Source organism: Hyla sarda, unplaced genomic scaffold (assembly GCF_029499605.1).
Source record: "Hyla sarda isolate aHylSar1 unplaced genomic scaffold, aHylSar1.hap1 scaffold_1702, whole genome shotgun sequence".
Classification (NCBI taxonomy): domain Eukaryota; kingdom Metazoa; phylum Chordata; class Amphibia; order Anura; family Hylidae; genus Hyla; species Hyla sarda.
In genome coordinates this window covers 59,648-73,549 of record NW_026608342.1, presented here as the reverse complement: position 1 = coordinate 73,549, position 13,902 = coordinate 59,648, and the positions used below count along the sequence as shown (strand labels likewise).

General features: G+C 43.6%; 4 non-coding genes and 1 pseudogene across 4 annotated transcripts; all 5 read right to left on the bottom strand.

Annotated features, from left to right (window-relative positions):
• Nucleotides 1–235: 235 nt before the first annotated feature.
• Nucleotides 236–426, bottom strand: LOC130312092 (U2 spliceosomal RNA). The gene has a single exon (XR_008860292.1). It is a non-coding gene; the product is annotated as a U2 spliceosomal RNA (small nuclear RNA).
• A 2,094-nt stretch (nt 427–2,520) lies between these two features.
• On the bottom strand, nt 2,521–2,711 carry LOC130312091 (U2 spliceosomal RNA). The gene has a single exon (XR_008860291.1). It is a non-coding gene; the product is annotated as a U2 spliceosomal RNA (small nuclear RNA).
• Nucleotides 2,712–4,787: 2,076 nt separating this feature from the next.
• LOC130312093 (U2 spliceosomal RNA) lies at nt 4,788–4,978 on the bottom strand. Its single transcript, XR_008860293.1, has one exon. It is a non-coding gene; the product is annotated as a U2 spliceosomal RNA (small nuclear RNA).
• Nucleotides 4,979–7,067: 2,089 nt separating this feature from the next.
• On the bottom strand, nt 7,068–7,258 carry LOC130312090 (U2 spliceosomal RNA). The gene has a single exon (XR_008860289.1). It is a non-coding gene; the product is annotated as a U2 spliceosomal RNA (small nuclear RNA).
• Nucleotides 7,259–9,361: 2,103 nt separating this feature from the next.
• Nucleotides 9,362–9,563, bottom strand: LOC130312099 (U2 spliceosomal RNA; annotated as a pseudogene).
• Between the last annotated feature and the right edge of the window lie 4,339 nt (nt 9,564–13,902).

The window sequence follows — 13,902 nt, the reverse complement described above, 5'->3', positions numbered from 1 at the left end:
GGCTACTCAAATGATCCAATTAAGGAGGCCATTTAGTCAGCAGCAGCAGAAGTCCTGTGCCTGGACGCTCCAACAGGGGCCAGACACAAGCAGAAGCAGAAGCAGCAGAAGCAGCAGCAGCACCACCTTTTGTTTTTTGGCTGCAGCAGCAGCAAGGCCCACAGGGCTGGCTAGCTGGCTAGCCAGCAAGCAGGTAGCAATGAAAGTAGGAATCTTTCTTTTTAACCCTGTAAGGGGGTGGTGCACTGTACCCGAAGATACTGCCATATCGGGTCAATGCATAGGGCGACGGAAGCAAGCTTCGAAATCGGCCCCCGTTCTCAAAAATCCATTTAATATATGGTCCCCAGATAGGGGACGTATCAGATATTAAACTGATAAGAACAGATACTACACTTGATCTTAGCCAAAAGGCCGAGAAGCGATAACCGTGAAAGGGGCGGGCCCAACAAGGTCCCCTTCATGGGCACTATCACTGCTTGCTGTCAGGGAGGCTGCCAGACAATTTTCCATGCACACTCTGGGCTGGGGGGCAGTCAACCACCAGTACACACAGCAGAACCTAAACCCATACCATTATTGCTAAGCAGCAAGACAGGGGCCCATTGCACTCCCACGGGGCCTTTTTAAATGCAATCCATAACCCGGATTTGCCAGGAACCCTTCTTACTCCTCCTACTTGCATGTGACACTGGGCTTAGGATCTGCATAGGAAACACACACACAAGCACACACCTACCTTTGTTGCCTGCAGATGCCTCCTTGGCTGTCCCCAAACGGTATCAAACCAACACCCACGGGAAGCTGTAAGCATAGAGGACATGCCTGCACCCCATTGGACTTACCTGTGTGGGTTAAATCCGGGTTATTTGACAACCTATGGCGGTGATGGTTCTGCTCAGGCAGAGCAGTGCTGATGCTCCTCATAAAGCTGTCGCTGCTGTGAAGGTTCTAGGTGACATCACAAATCCCTATGGTTACATACACAACAAAGCTGGGTTGTTGTTGTTTACACTCTGCAAGGCCTGTGGAAGTGAGTGACATCATAGCACTGTAGTTCTGAGGGTTCAAGATGGATGCAACAATCTCCTGTTGCTTCTATGAAGGCCGTAATAGACGACATCACCAAACAGCTCCATAGTCACATACACAGCAAAGGAGAGATGTTGTTTACACCTAGTGATGTCAGTGGTATTGAGTGACATCACAGCACAGTGCTAAGGCTCCTGGGCCTGGACACAGCAGCGGCTGCAATATCTCAACGGAGAATACGTTTATATCTATGTGTGTGTGTGCGCATATATATATATATATATATATATATATATATATATATATATATATTTCTCCGCCGAAATCACTTTTAAACCCATTTCCACCTTTTTTTCCCTTCTCTTCCTCTTACTTTTTTTTCACGTTTTTTTACGTTTTTCTCCTTTTCGCCTCTTTTCTGGGCGTATTATTCTTCTTTTTCTTCTTTTTTTTCGTCTAATGCATACCCCATCAGTGCAGCAATGCTTATTCAATACCGCCAGCAGATGGAGACACTGGGGGATAATTTTCTAAGGATTTATACTGATTTTTCCTGTCTGAATTTGTCGCACAGAAAGTTGCAGGCCAAATATGTGTGACATTTCTGCGACTTTAGCTTCTAGAGCATTTTTACAACATTATACATAGGTGCTGAATACATAAAAAGCGACTGTTCAGCGACAGACAAGTCGCATCGGCTGAAAGTAGGCCAGAATGTCAGTCCATGTTGGAGCAGGTTTAGATACAGTCTAAAGCATAGATCTCAAAGTCTGTGCACAGAATTTAGCAAGGGCCTCGCACCTTCTGATGCATCAGGTAGGTGCACAATAGCATAGCCTAACCCTCTGTACTTTGGTCTATATTGATGCGGGACATAGACAGCCAGCTGATGACCAATCCATTAGTGCAATGGATGGCTGGAAGCATTTGTCTTTGCCTTTGCAATACCACAGAAGCAATGCATGGTCAATGTACAGCAATGACACACCTGTGTGAACAGCCAGGAGACCCCCCCCCCCCCCCCCCCCATGTTATGTTACATAGTTACATAGTTAGTACGGTCGAAAAAAGACATATGTCCATCACGTTCAACCAGGGAATTAAGGGGTAGGGGTGTGGCGCGATATTGGGGAAGGGATGAGATTTTATATTTCTTCATAAGCATTAATCTTATTTTGTCAATTAGGAACATTCAGCACCCACCCGCTATCAAGGCAGCTGCCTATCATGTCATGCCCTACCTGCACAGGTGTGCTGGCTACTCAAATGATCCAATTAAGGAGGCCATTTAGTCAGCAGCAGCAGAAGTCCTGTGCCTGGACGCTCCAACAGGGGCCAGACACAAGCAGAAGCAGAAGCAGCAGAAGCAGCAGCACCACCTTTTGTTTTTTGGCTGCAGCAGCAGCAAGGCCCACAGGGCTGGCTAGCTGGCTAGCCAGCAAGCAGGTAGCAATGAAAGTAGGAATCTTTCTTTTTAACCCTGTAAGGGGGTGGTGCACTGTACCCGAAGATACTGCCATATCGGGTCAATGCATAGGGCGACGGAAGCAAGCTTCGAAATCGGCCCCCGTTCTCAAAAATCCATTTAATATATGGTCCCCAGATAGGGGACGTATCAGATATTAAACTGATAAGAACAGATACTACACTTGATCTTAGCCAAAAGGCCGAGAAGCGATAACCGTGAAAGGGGCGGGCCCAACAAGGTCCCCTTCATGGGCACTATCACTGCTTGCTGTCAGGGAGGCTGCCAGACAATTTTCCATGCACACTCTGGGCTGGGGGGCAGTCAACCACCAGTACACACAGCAGAACCTAAACCCATACCATTATTGCTAAGCAGCAAGACAGGGGCCCATTGCACTCTCACGGGGCCTTTTTAAATGCAATCCATAACCCGGATTTGCCAGGAACCCTTCTTACTCCTCCTACTTGCATGTGACACTGGGCTTAGGATCTGCATAGGAAACACACACACAAGCACACACCTACCTTTGTTGCCTGCAGATGCCTCCTTGGCTGTCCCCAAACGGTATCAAACCAACACCCACGGGAAGCTGTAAGCATAGAGGACATGCCTGCACCCCATTGGACTTACCTGTGTGGGTTAAATCCGGGTTATTTGACAACCTATGGCGGTGATGGTTCTGCTCAGGCAGAGCAGTGCTGATGCTCCTCATAAAGCTGTCGCTGCTGTGAAGGTTCTAGGTGACATCACAAATCCCTATGGTTACATACACAACAAAGCTGGGTTGTTGTTGTTTACACTCTGCAAGGCCTGTGGAAGTGAGTGACATCATAGCACTGTAGTTCTGAGGGTTCAAGATGGATGCAACAATCTCCTGTTGCTTCTATGAAGGCCGTAATAGACGACATCACCAAACAGCTCCATAGTCACATACACAGCAAAGGAGAGATGTTGTTTACACCTAGTGATGTCAGTGGTATTGAGTGACATCACAGCACAGTGCTAAGGCTCCTGGGCCTGGACACAGCAGCGGCTGCAATATCTCAACGGAGAATACGTTTATATCTATGTGTGTGTGTGCGCATATATATATATATATATATATATATATATATATATATATATATATTTCTCCGCCGAAATCACTTTTAAACCCATTTCCACCTTTTTTTCCCTTCTCTTCCTCTTACTTTTTTTTCACGTTTTTTTACGTTTTTCTCCTTTTCGCCTCTTTTCTGGGCGTATTATTCTTCTTTTTCTTCTTTTTTTTCGTCTAATGCATACCCCATCAGTGCAGCAATGCTTATTCAATACCGCCAGCAGATGGAGACACTGGGGGATAATTTTCTAAGGATTTATACTGATTTTTCCTGTCTGAATTTGTCGCACAGAAAGTTGCAGGCCAAATATGTGTGACATTTCTGCGACTTTAGCTTCTAGAGCATTTTTACAACATTATACATAGGTGCTGAATACATAAAAAGCGACTGTTCAGCGACAGACAAGTCGCATCGGCTGAAAGTAGGCCAGAATGTCAGTCCATGTTGGAGCAGGTTTAGATACAGTCTAAAGCATAGATCTCAAAGTCTGTGCACAGAATTTAGCAAGGGCCTCGCACCTTCTGATGCATCAGGTAGGTGCACAATAGCATAGCCTAACCCTCTGTACTTTGGTCTATATTGATGCGGGACATAGACAGCCAGCTGATGACCAATCCATTAGTGCAATGGATGGCTGGAAGCATTTGTCTTTGCCTTTGCAATACCACAGAAGCAATGCATGGTCAATGTACAGCAATGACACACCTGTGTGAACAGCCAGGAGACCCCCCCATGTTATGTTACATAGTTACATAGTTAGTACGGTCGAAAAAAGACATATGTCCATCACGTTCAACCAGGGAATTAAGGGGTAGGGGTGTGGCGCGATATTGGGGAAGGGATGAGATTTTATATTTCTTCATAAGCATTAATCTTATTTTGTCAATTAGGAACATTCAGCACCCACCCGCTATCAAGGCAGCTGCCTATCATGTCATGCCCTACCTGCACAGGTGTGCTGGCTACTCAAATGATCCAATTAAGGAGGCCATTTAGTCAGCAGCAGCAGAAGTCCTGTGCCTGGACGCTCCAACAGGGGCCAGACACAAGCAGAAGCAGAAGCAGCAGAAGCAGCAGCAGCACCACCTTTTGTTTTTTGGCTGCAACAGCAGCAAGGCCCACAGGGCTGGCTAGCCAGCAAGCAGGTAGCAATGAAAGTAGGAATCTTTCTTTTTAACCCTGTAAGGGGGTGGTGCACTGTACCCGAAGATACTGCCATATCGGGTCAATGCATAGGGCGACGGAAGCAAGCTTCGAAATCGGCCCCCGTTCTCAAAAATCCATTTAATATATGGTCCCCAGATAGGGGACGTATCAGATATTAAACTGATAAGAACAGATACTACACTTGATCTTAGCCAAAAGGCCAAGAAGCGATAACCGTGAAAGGGGCGGGCCCAACAAGGTCCCCTTCATGGGCACTATCACTGCTTGCTGTCAGGGAGGCTGCCAGACAATTTTCCATGCACACTCTGGGCTGGGGGGCAGTCAACCACCAGTACACACAGCAGAACCTAAACCCATACCATTATTGCTAAGCAGCAAGACAGGGGCCCATTGCACTCCCACGGGGCCTTTTTAAATGCAATCCATAACCCGGATTTGCCAGGAACCCTTCTTACTCCTCCTACTTGCATGTGACACTGGGCTTAGGATCTGCATAGGAAACACACACACAAGCACACACCTACCTTTGTTGCCTGCAGATGCCTCCTTGGCTGTCCCCAAACGGTATCAAACCAACACCCACGGGAAGCTGTAAGCATAGAGGACATGCCTGCACCCCATTGGACTTACCTGTGTGGGTTAAATCCGGGTTATTTGACAACCTATGGCGGTGATGGTTCTGCTCAGGCAGAGCAGTGCTGATGCTCCTCATAAAGCTGTCGCTGCTGTGAAGGTTCTAGGTGACATCACAAATCCCTTTGGTTACATACACAACAAAGCTGGGTTGTTGTTGTTTACACTCTGCAAGGCCTGTGGAAGTGAGTGACATCATAGCACTGTAGTTCTGAGGGTTCAAGATGGATGCAACAATCTCCTGTTGCTTCTATGAAGGCCGTAATAGACGACATCACCAAACAGCTCCATAGTCACATACACAGCAAAGGAGAGATGTTGTTTACACCTAGTGATGTCAGTGGTATTGAGTGACATCACAGCACAGTGCTAAGGCTCCTGGGCCTGGACACAGCAGCGGCTGCAATATCTCAACGGAGAATACGTTTATATCTATGTGTGTGTGTGCGCATATATATATATATATATATATATATATATATATATATATATATATATATTTCTCCGCCGAAATCACTTTTAAACCCATTTCCACCTTTTTTTCCCTTCTCTTCCTCTTACTTTTTTTTCACGTTTTTTTACGTTTTTCTCCTTTTCGCCTCTTTTCTGGGCGTATTATTCTTCTTTTTCTTCTTTTTTTTCGTCTAATGCATACCCCATCAGTGCAGCAATGCTTATTCAATACCGCCAGCAGATGGAGACACTGGGGGATAATTTTCTAAGGATTTATACTGATTTTTCCTGTCTGAATTTGTCGCACAGAAAGTTGCAGGCCAAATATGTGTGACATTTCTGCGACTTTAGCTTCTAGAGCATTTTTACAACATTATACATAGGTGCTGAATACATAAAAAGCGACTGTTCAGCGACAGACAAGTCGCATCGGCTGAAAGTAGGCCAGAATGTCAGTCCATGTTGGAGCAGGTTTAGATACAGTCTAAAGCATAGATCTCAAAGTCTGTGCACAGAATTTAGCAAGGGCCTCGCACCTTCTGATGCATCAGGTAGGTGCACAATAGCATAGCCTAACCCTCTGTACTTTGGTCTATATTGATGCGGGACATAGACAGCCAGCTGATGACCAATCCATTAGTGCAATGGATGGCTGGAAGCATTTGTCTTTGCCTTTGCAATACCACAGAAGCAATGCATGGTCAATGTACAGCAATGACACACCTGTGTGAACAGCCAGGAGACCCCCCCCATGTTATGTTACATAGTTACATAGTTAGTACGGTCGAAAAAAGACATATGTCCATCACGTTCAACCAGGGAATTAAGGGGTAGGGGTGTGGCGCGATATTGGGGAAGGGATGAGATTTTATATTTCTTCATAAGCATTAATCTTATTTTGTCAATTAGGAACATTCAGCACCCACCCGCTATCAAGGCAGCTGCCTATCATGTCATGCCCTACCTGCACAGGTGTGCTGGCTACTCAAATGATCCAATTAAGGAGGCCATTTAGTCAGCAGCAGCAGAAGTCCTGTGCCTGGACGCTCCAACAGGGGCCAGACACAAGCAGAAGCAGAAGCAGCAGAAGCAGCAGCAGCACCACCTTTTGTTTTTTGGCTGCAGCAGCAGCAAGGCCCACAGGGCTGGCTAGCTGGCTAGCCAGCAAGCAGGTAGCAATGAAAGTAGGAATCTTTCTTTTTAACCCTGTAAGGGGGTGGTGCACTGTACCCGAAGATACTGCCATATCGGGTCAATGCATAGGGCGACGGAAGCAAGCTTCGAAATCGGCCCCCGTTCTCAAAAATCCATTTAATATATGGTCCCCAGATAGGGGACGTATCAGATATTAAACTGATAAGAACAGATACTACACTTGATCTTAGCCAAAAGGCCGAGAAGCGATAACCGTGAAAGGGGCGGGCCCAACAAGGTCCCCTTCATGGGCACTATCACTGCTTGCTGTCAGGGAGGCTGCCAGACAATTTTCCATGCACACTCTGGGCTGGGGGGCAGTCAACCACCAGTACACACAGCAGAACCTAAACCCATACCATTATTGCTAAGCAGCAAGACAGGGGCCCATTGCACTCCCACGGGGCCTTTTTAAATGCAATCCATAACCCGGATTTGCCAGGAACCCTTCTTACTCCTCCTACTTGCATGTGACACTGGGCTTAGGATCTGCATAGGAAACACACACACAAGCACACACCTACCTTTGTTGCCTGCAGATGCCTCCTTGGCTGTCCCCAAACGGTATCAAACCAACACCCACGGGAAGCTGTAAGCATAGAGGACATGCCTGCACCCCATTGGACTTACCTGTGTGGGTTAAATCCGGGTTATTTGACAACCTATGGCGGTGATGGTTCTGCTCAGGCAGAGCAGTGCTGATGCTCCTCATAAAGCTGTCGCTGCTGTGAAGGTTCTAGGTGACATCACAAATCCCTATGGTTACATACACAACAAAGCTGGGTTGTTGTTGTTTACACTCTGCAAGGCCTGTGGAAGTGAGTGACATCATAGCACTGTAGTTCTGAGGGTTCAAGATGGATGCAACAATCTCCTGTTGCTTCTATGAAGGCCGTAATAGACGACATCACCAAACAGCTCCATAGTCACATACACAGCAAAGGAGAGATGTTGTTTACACCTAGTGATGTCAGTGGTATTGAGTGACATCACAGCACAGTGCTAAGGCTCCTGGGCCTGGACACAGCAGCGGCTGCAATATCTCAACGGAGAATACGTTTATATCTATGTGTGTGTGTGCGCATATATATATATATATATATATATATATATATATATATATATATATATATATTTCTCCGCCGAAATCACTTTTAAACCCATTTCCACCTTTTTTTCCCTTCTCTTCCTCTTACTTTTTTTTCACGTTTTTTTACGTTTTTCTCCTTTTCGCCTCTTTTCTGGGCGTATTATTCTTCTTTTTCTTCTTTTTTTTCGTCTAATGCATACCCCATCAGTGCAGCAATGCTTATTCAATACCGCCAGCAGATGGAGACACTGGGGGATAATTTTCTAAGGATTTATACTGATTTTTCCTGTCTGAATTTGTCGCACAGAAAGTTGCAGGCCAAATATGTGTGACATTTCTGCGACTTTAGCTTCTAGAGCATTTTTACAACATTATACATAGGTGCTGAATACATAAAAAGCGACTGTTCAGCGACAGACAAGTCGCATCGGCTGAAAGTAGGCCAGAATGTCAGTCCATGTTGGAGCAGGTTTAGATACAGTCTAAAGCATAGATCTCAAAGTCTGTGCACAGAATTTAGCAAGGGCCTCGCACCTTCTGATGCATCAGGTAGGTGCACAATAGCATAGCCTAACCCTCTGTACTTTGGTCTATATTGATGCGGGACATAGACAGCCAGCTGATGACCAATCCATTAGTGCAATGGATGGCTGGAAGCATTTGTCTTTGCCTTTGCAATACCACAGAAGCAATGCATGGTCAATGTACAGCAATGACACACCTGTGTGAACAGCCAGGAGACCCCCCCCCCCCCCCCCCCCATGTTATGTTACATAGTTACATAGTTAGTACGGTCGAAAAAAGACATATGTCCATCACGTTCAACCAGGGAATTAAGGGGTAGGGGTGTGGCGCGATATTGGGGAAGGGATGAGATTTTATATTTCTTCATAAGCATTAATCTTATTTTGTCAATTAGGAACATTCAGCACCCACCCGCTATCAAGGCAGCTGCCTATCATGTCATGCCCTACCTGCACAGGTGTGCTGGCTACTCAAATGATCCAATTAAGGAGGCCATTTAGTCAGCAGCAGCAGAAGTCCTGTGCCTGGACGCTCCAACAGGGGCCAGACACAAGCAGAAGCAGAAGCAGCAGAAGCAGCAGCAGCACCACCTTTTGTTTTTTGGCTGCAGCAGCAGCAAGGCCCACAGGGCTGGCTAGCTGGCTAGCCAGCAAGCAGGTAGCAATGAAAGTAGGAATCTTTCTTTTTAACCCTGTAAGGGGGTGGTGCACTGTACCCGAAGATACTGCCATATCGGGTCAATGCATAGGGCGACGGAAGCAAGCTTCGAAATCGGCCCCCGTTCTCAAAAATCCATTTAATATATGGTCCCCAGATAGGGGACGTATCAGATATTAAACTGATAAGAACAGATTTTTTTTTTTTTTTTTTTTTTTTTTTTTTTTCCTCAGTTACAGACTATTGTTTGGACGATCATCAGGTCACCTACCAAGACTCGTCACTTAAAACAATATCTGAAAAAACATCATACGGAAAAAACTAACTAAGGGAACCGAGTGCCAAGAAAAAGTGACCAAACAACAAAACAAAAAAACATGTCAAAAACAATCACAGAAATTGGTCAAAAACTTACAGCTTTCTCCTTTACGTACTTCTTATAAATTTTTCCATCGTGTATGCATCCAGATTTTCTCCGCTTCTTCTTCACCAATTCTCTTTTTGTCCAGTAGAAAGATAGTAAAAATCCTTCCTAAAAACAATCTTTTCAATTCCCTCGGAGAAATAACAACATTTTTAAAAACAAGCAAATTGCGTGAGTCCCATAAAACCTCTTTAAAAACAGAAAAAAGAATCCAATTAGTACGTGTATCTTCCTTTTTACTAAGATCTTGACCAATAAAAACTTTCTCAAAAGAAAAACTGTTATATCCAGTGAGTTGGATTAAAAACTTCTTTAAAAACATAAAAAATTCTTTTGCATAAAAACAGTCCCAATAAAGGTGCACTAAGTCTTCTCTACCTCCACAACCCTCTCTTGGGCATCTGTCACTTATTCTCAAACCTCTTCCATTTAAAAAAGATCGGGTTGGGAGGCAGCCATGAAAGGACATCCAACTAACGTCTTTTTGTCTGTTTGATAGTCCAATAACTTTAAAAAACTTCCAAATCTTCACAGACTGAGCATTAGTGCAGAATGGTACTTCATATAATCTCTCATTTTTCCTTATTTCTTGTTCTATTTTCTTTTTATCAGGTTCACCTAAAGAGCTCAAACCAAATTGATCATTGAAAGACCTGAGGAGCACATAGAAGGTAGGTATCACATGTGCTATGGGTCTCCTCAAATCCCTCTCACACCAGCCCCATTTGGAAAACAACCATCCTGCAAGGTATTTACTCATGTCTGCCGCCCTATTATTGCACTGTATCAATTTAAAAATTAAAAGAAAATAGTGCACCTTTAAAAACAGATCAATGTTTGGAAAGTTATATCCGCCCAAATTCATACTCTTCATCACTTCTTCTCTTCTCATTTTCTCCATCTTAGACCCCCAGAAGAACACAAAAAGCTTCCTTGTGACTCTCCTAGTCCATAACTTCCCTGGAGGAAGCACCATAGCCGTATACAAGAGAAGCGGTAGGATTACAGACTTAATGATAAGAACTTTCCCTTTAAGTGACAAGTTCCTTAACCTCCAGAAGGATAGCTTCTTCTCAATTTTACTGTCCAAAGTCTCATAACTTTTCTTTCCTTTGAGGTCTTTATCAAATATCACTCCTAGCACTTCAATGTCTTCTTTTTCCTTAACACCATCCACTACTATATTCTCTTGGTTCCCAAAACTGCATAATTGGCACTTCCCCCAGTTCACATTCATCCCAGCCACACAACAAAAAATCCTCACATGCAAATTTACTCTGTTGAGATCTGCTTGGGATGTACAAGTAAAAACCACATCGTCCATATAACTTAAAACCTTTAACTTACTACCATCACTACCTGGAATAAAAACACCACTCACACATTTATCTTTCTGCACATTCTTCAACAGGCCCTCTATAACGCATATAAACAGAATTGGGGAGAGTGGGCATCCCTGTCTGACTCCAGACAAGACATTAAAAGCAGGCCCCACATGCCCATTTACTAAAATCTGACTTGTCACCCCATGATAAAAACTCATAATAACAGATAATAACTTTTCTGGAATACCTAAGTGTTTTAAAGCAATGAACATAAAATCATGTGCAACCTTATCATAAGCCTTTTCGAAATCTATGGACTCAACAAACAGTGCATTCTTGTTAAAGTTACTGTAATAAATAGAGTCTCTTAAAAGCAATAAATTATCTGTTATTTTTCTTTTCGGTACTGCACAAACTTGGTATTCTCCCACAAGGTGGTCCACTACATCACTCAGTCTATTAGCCACAATCTTAGCAATTATCTTGTAGTCACAATTTAATAAAGTTATAGGTCTCCAATTTTTAAGATCTCTGCCATCACCTTTTTTATGAATTAATGTTATGACCCCTTTCTTCATAGATTCAGCTAAAACACCTGAGTTAAAAACATATTGCACCACCCGTGTAAACTCTTTACTTAAAATATTCCAGAACGCGGAATAAAACTCAGCGGGGAGACCATCACAGCCTGGTGTCTTCCCTTTGGCCATCTTATCCAGGGCCTGCTTGATCTCCCCTTCACTAACATCATCAATCAAAAAATCTACTTTTTCAACAGGAACATTATTCTCCAAAATATTACAATAATCATTCATCTCCGTCTCACTGGCTCTGCTCTTATTACTAAAGAGTGTCTCATAAAATCTGCCAATCTCCTTCACCATCTCCTCTCCAGAAACTTCCCCCGTAGGGGTAAAAACAGATTTAAAAACACCTTTAGCATTAAAACATTTTTTAAAGAAATACCGTGTACACTGCTCATTTTCTTCTAGGTGCTGCACTTTAGACTTATATACAATATTCCTTCCCTTTTCCAACAACCTTTTTTTCATCTCCCCCTTCACCTTAACAATCTCATCCTCCACCTCCACACCAACACGTTTAAACTTATAGAGAGTCTCTAACCGGGATACAAGCCTTTCATCACTCCTCCTCTTCTCTTGTGCTCTCTTTATGCAAAACATCTTAAAGAAATTAGAAAACTCTCCTTTAGCCCATTCCCACCACACTAAGACATTACTAAAATCAGGTTGTTTAGAAACACAGGATAAAAACACATGATTAAAACCAGCCATTACTTCCTCATCTTCCAATAGACTTACATTTAATTTCCAGAGCCCCCTCCCAAAATGAAGGGACTCTGTGACACTTATCTCAGCCGACACCATCTTGTGGTCTGAGAAAGTTGACATCATTTGATTGCACCGGACCACCTTAATCCCATCAGAGACCAGGATGTAATCGATCCGGGATTTACAGCGGCCACTATCTGATATGTACGTATATCTTTCATCAGTGCTAACCATCAGTCCAACATCAGTAAAATGCAAGTCTTGAATAATTTGATTTAAAACATTGGAAGTAATATCAGTTCTAACCTCAGCAGAGCTCTCACGATCATTGACGGATCTAATGCAGTTAAAATCGCCAACAATAATAGTATCTTCACGACCAGGGATAAAAAACTTAAGGGACTCTAAAAAAGACAAACGTGCTTGTTTTTCTGCTGGAGCATACACATTAAAAATTCTCATCCTCTGGCCCAAAACCTCAAAATTTAAAACCATACAACGACCAGGTACTAAAATTTGGCAATTTAAAACTTTAATGTCCCTGTTTTGCAATAAAATCCCCACACCTTCATTTTTGTTTTCTGCACATGTGGACCAGAAGGACTGCCCACACTTCCACTCATTTGCATAAGGTGCTGACTTTATTGCACACTCCTGTAAACATATCACATCACTTCTAACATTCTCAAGAATATCAAAAATTGCAGCTCTCCTAATTTCAGACTCAATACTTCTTACATTAATAGTTGTTACAACCAAAGTCATAATAACTAGGAAAAGAAAACCAAATGCTTTAAAATCCATCTTAACTTAGAAATTAACATTTTGGCCTTCAACTTTCCTATGTAAACTTGCAAAACAATCAGGCGACCCTATGTTAGAGTCCCTGTCTATTTCATTATCACTACCAAGAACAAGGGCTTCCTGATCCTCAGACCAGCTCCCTGTCTTACACCTTTTATTCACAACCTGCACATCCTCATCTTCCTCCTCCTCTTCTTCCTTACTGCGAGAAACTCTCTGACCAGGTGTTAGAGATCTCTGAGATGACCCAACAACTTCCATTCCCTCCTCCTCCCCCACAATTGGGTTTGGACATTCAATATCATCCATAGCCTCTTCACTAGAAAGAACATCACCATACACTGTCTCAATTTTCTCCACCACTTTCACTTTTTTTGCTTTTTTCTTTTTCACCAAGGTAAATTCACCTCCCACACCTGTCTCCTCACCAGTCACAGCAGTGGAAACACCCTCCTCCCCTGACCTCTCCTGAGTGCTAATGTGCTCCACTATCACAGAACTTTCCTCAGCCACCTGTGCCACATTAACACTCACACTCACACTCTCACCAACTCCAGGAACAAACCTCCCTCCCCCTTTTTCTCTTTGTTCTCCTCTATTCCCAGCTGCATCAGCATAACTTCTCTTCTTTTTATACCACATATCACAGCCTCTTGCCAAATGTTCCTCACTTCCACAGATATCACATGTCTTCTTCTCTGTACAGATACTTGCTTCATGACCAGTTTTCCCACAATT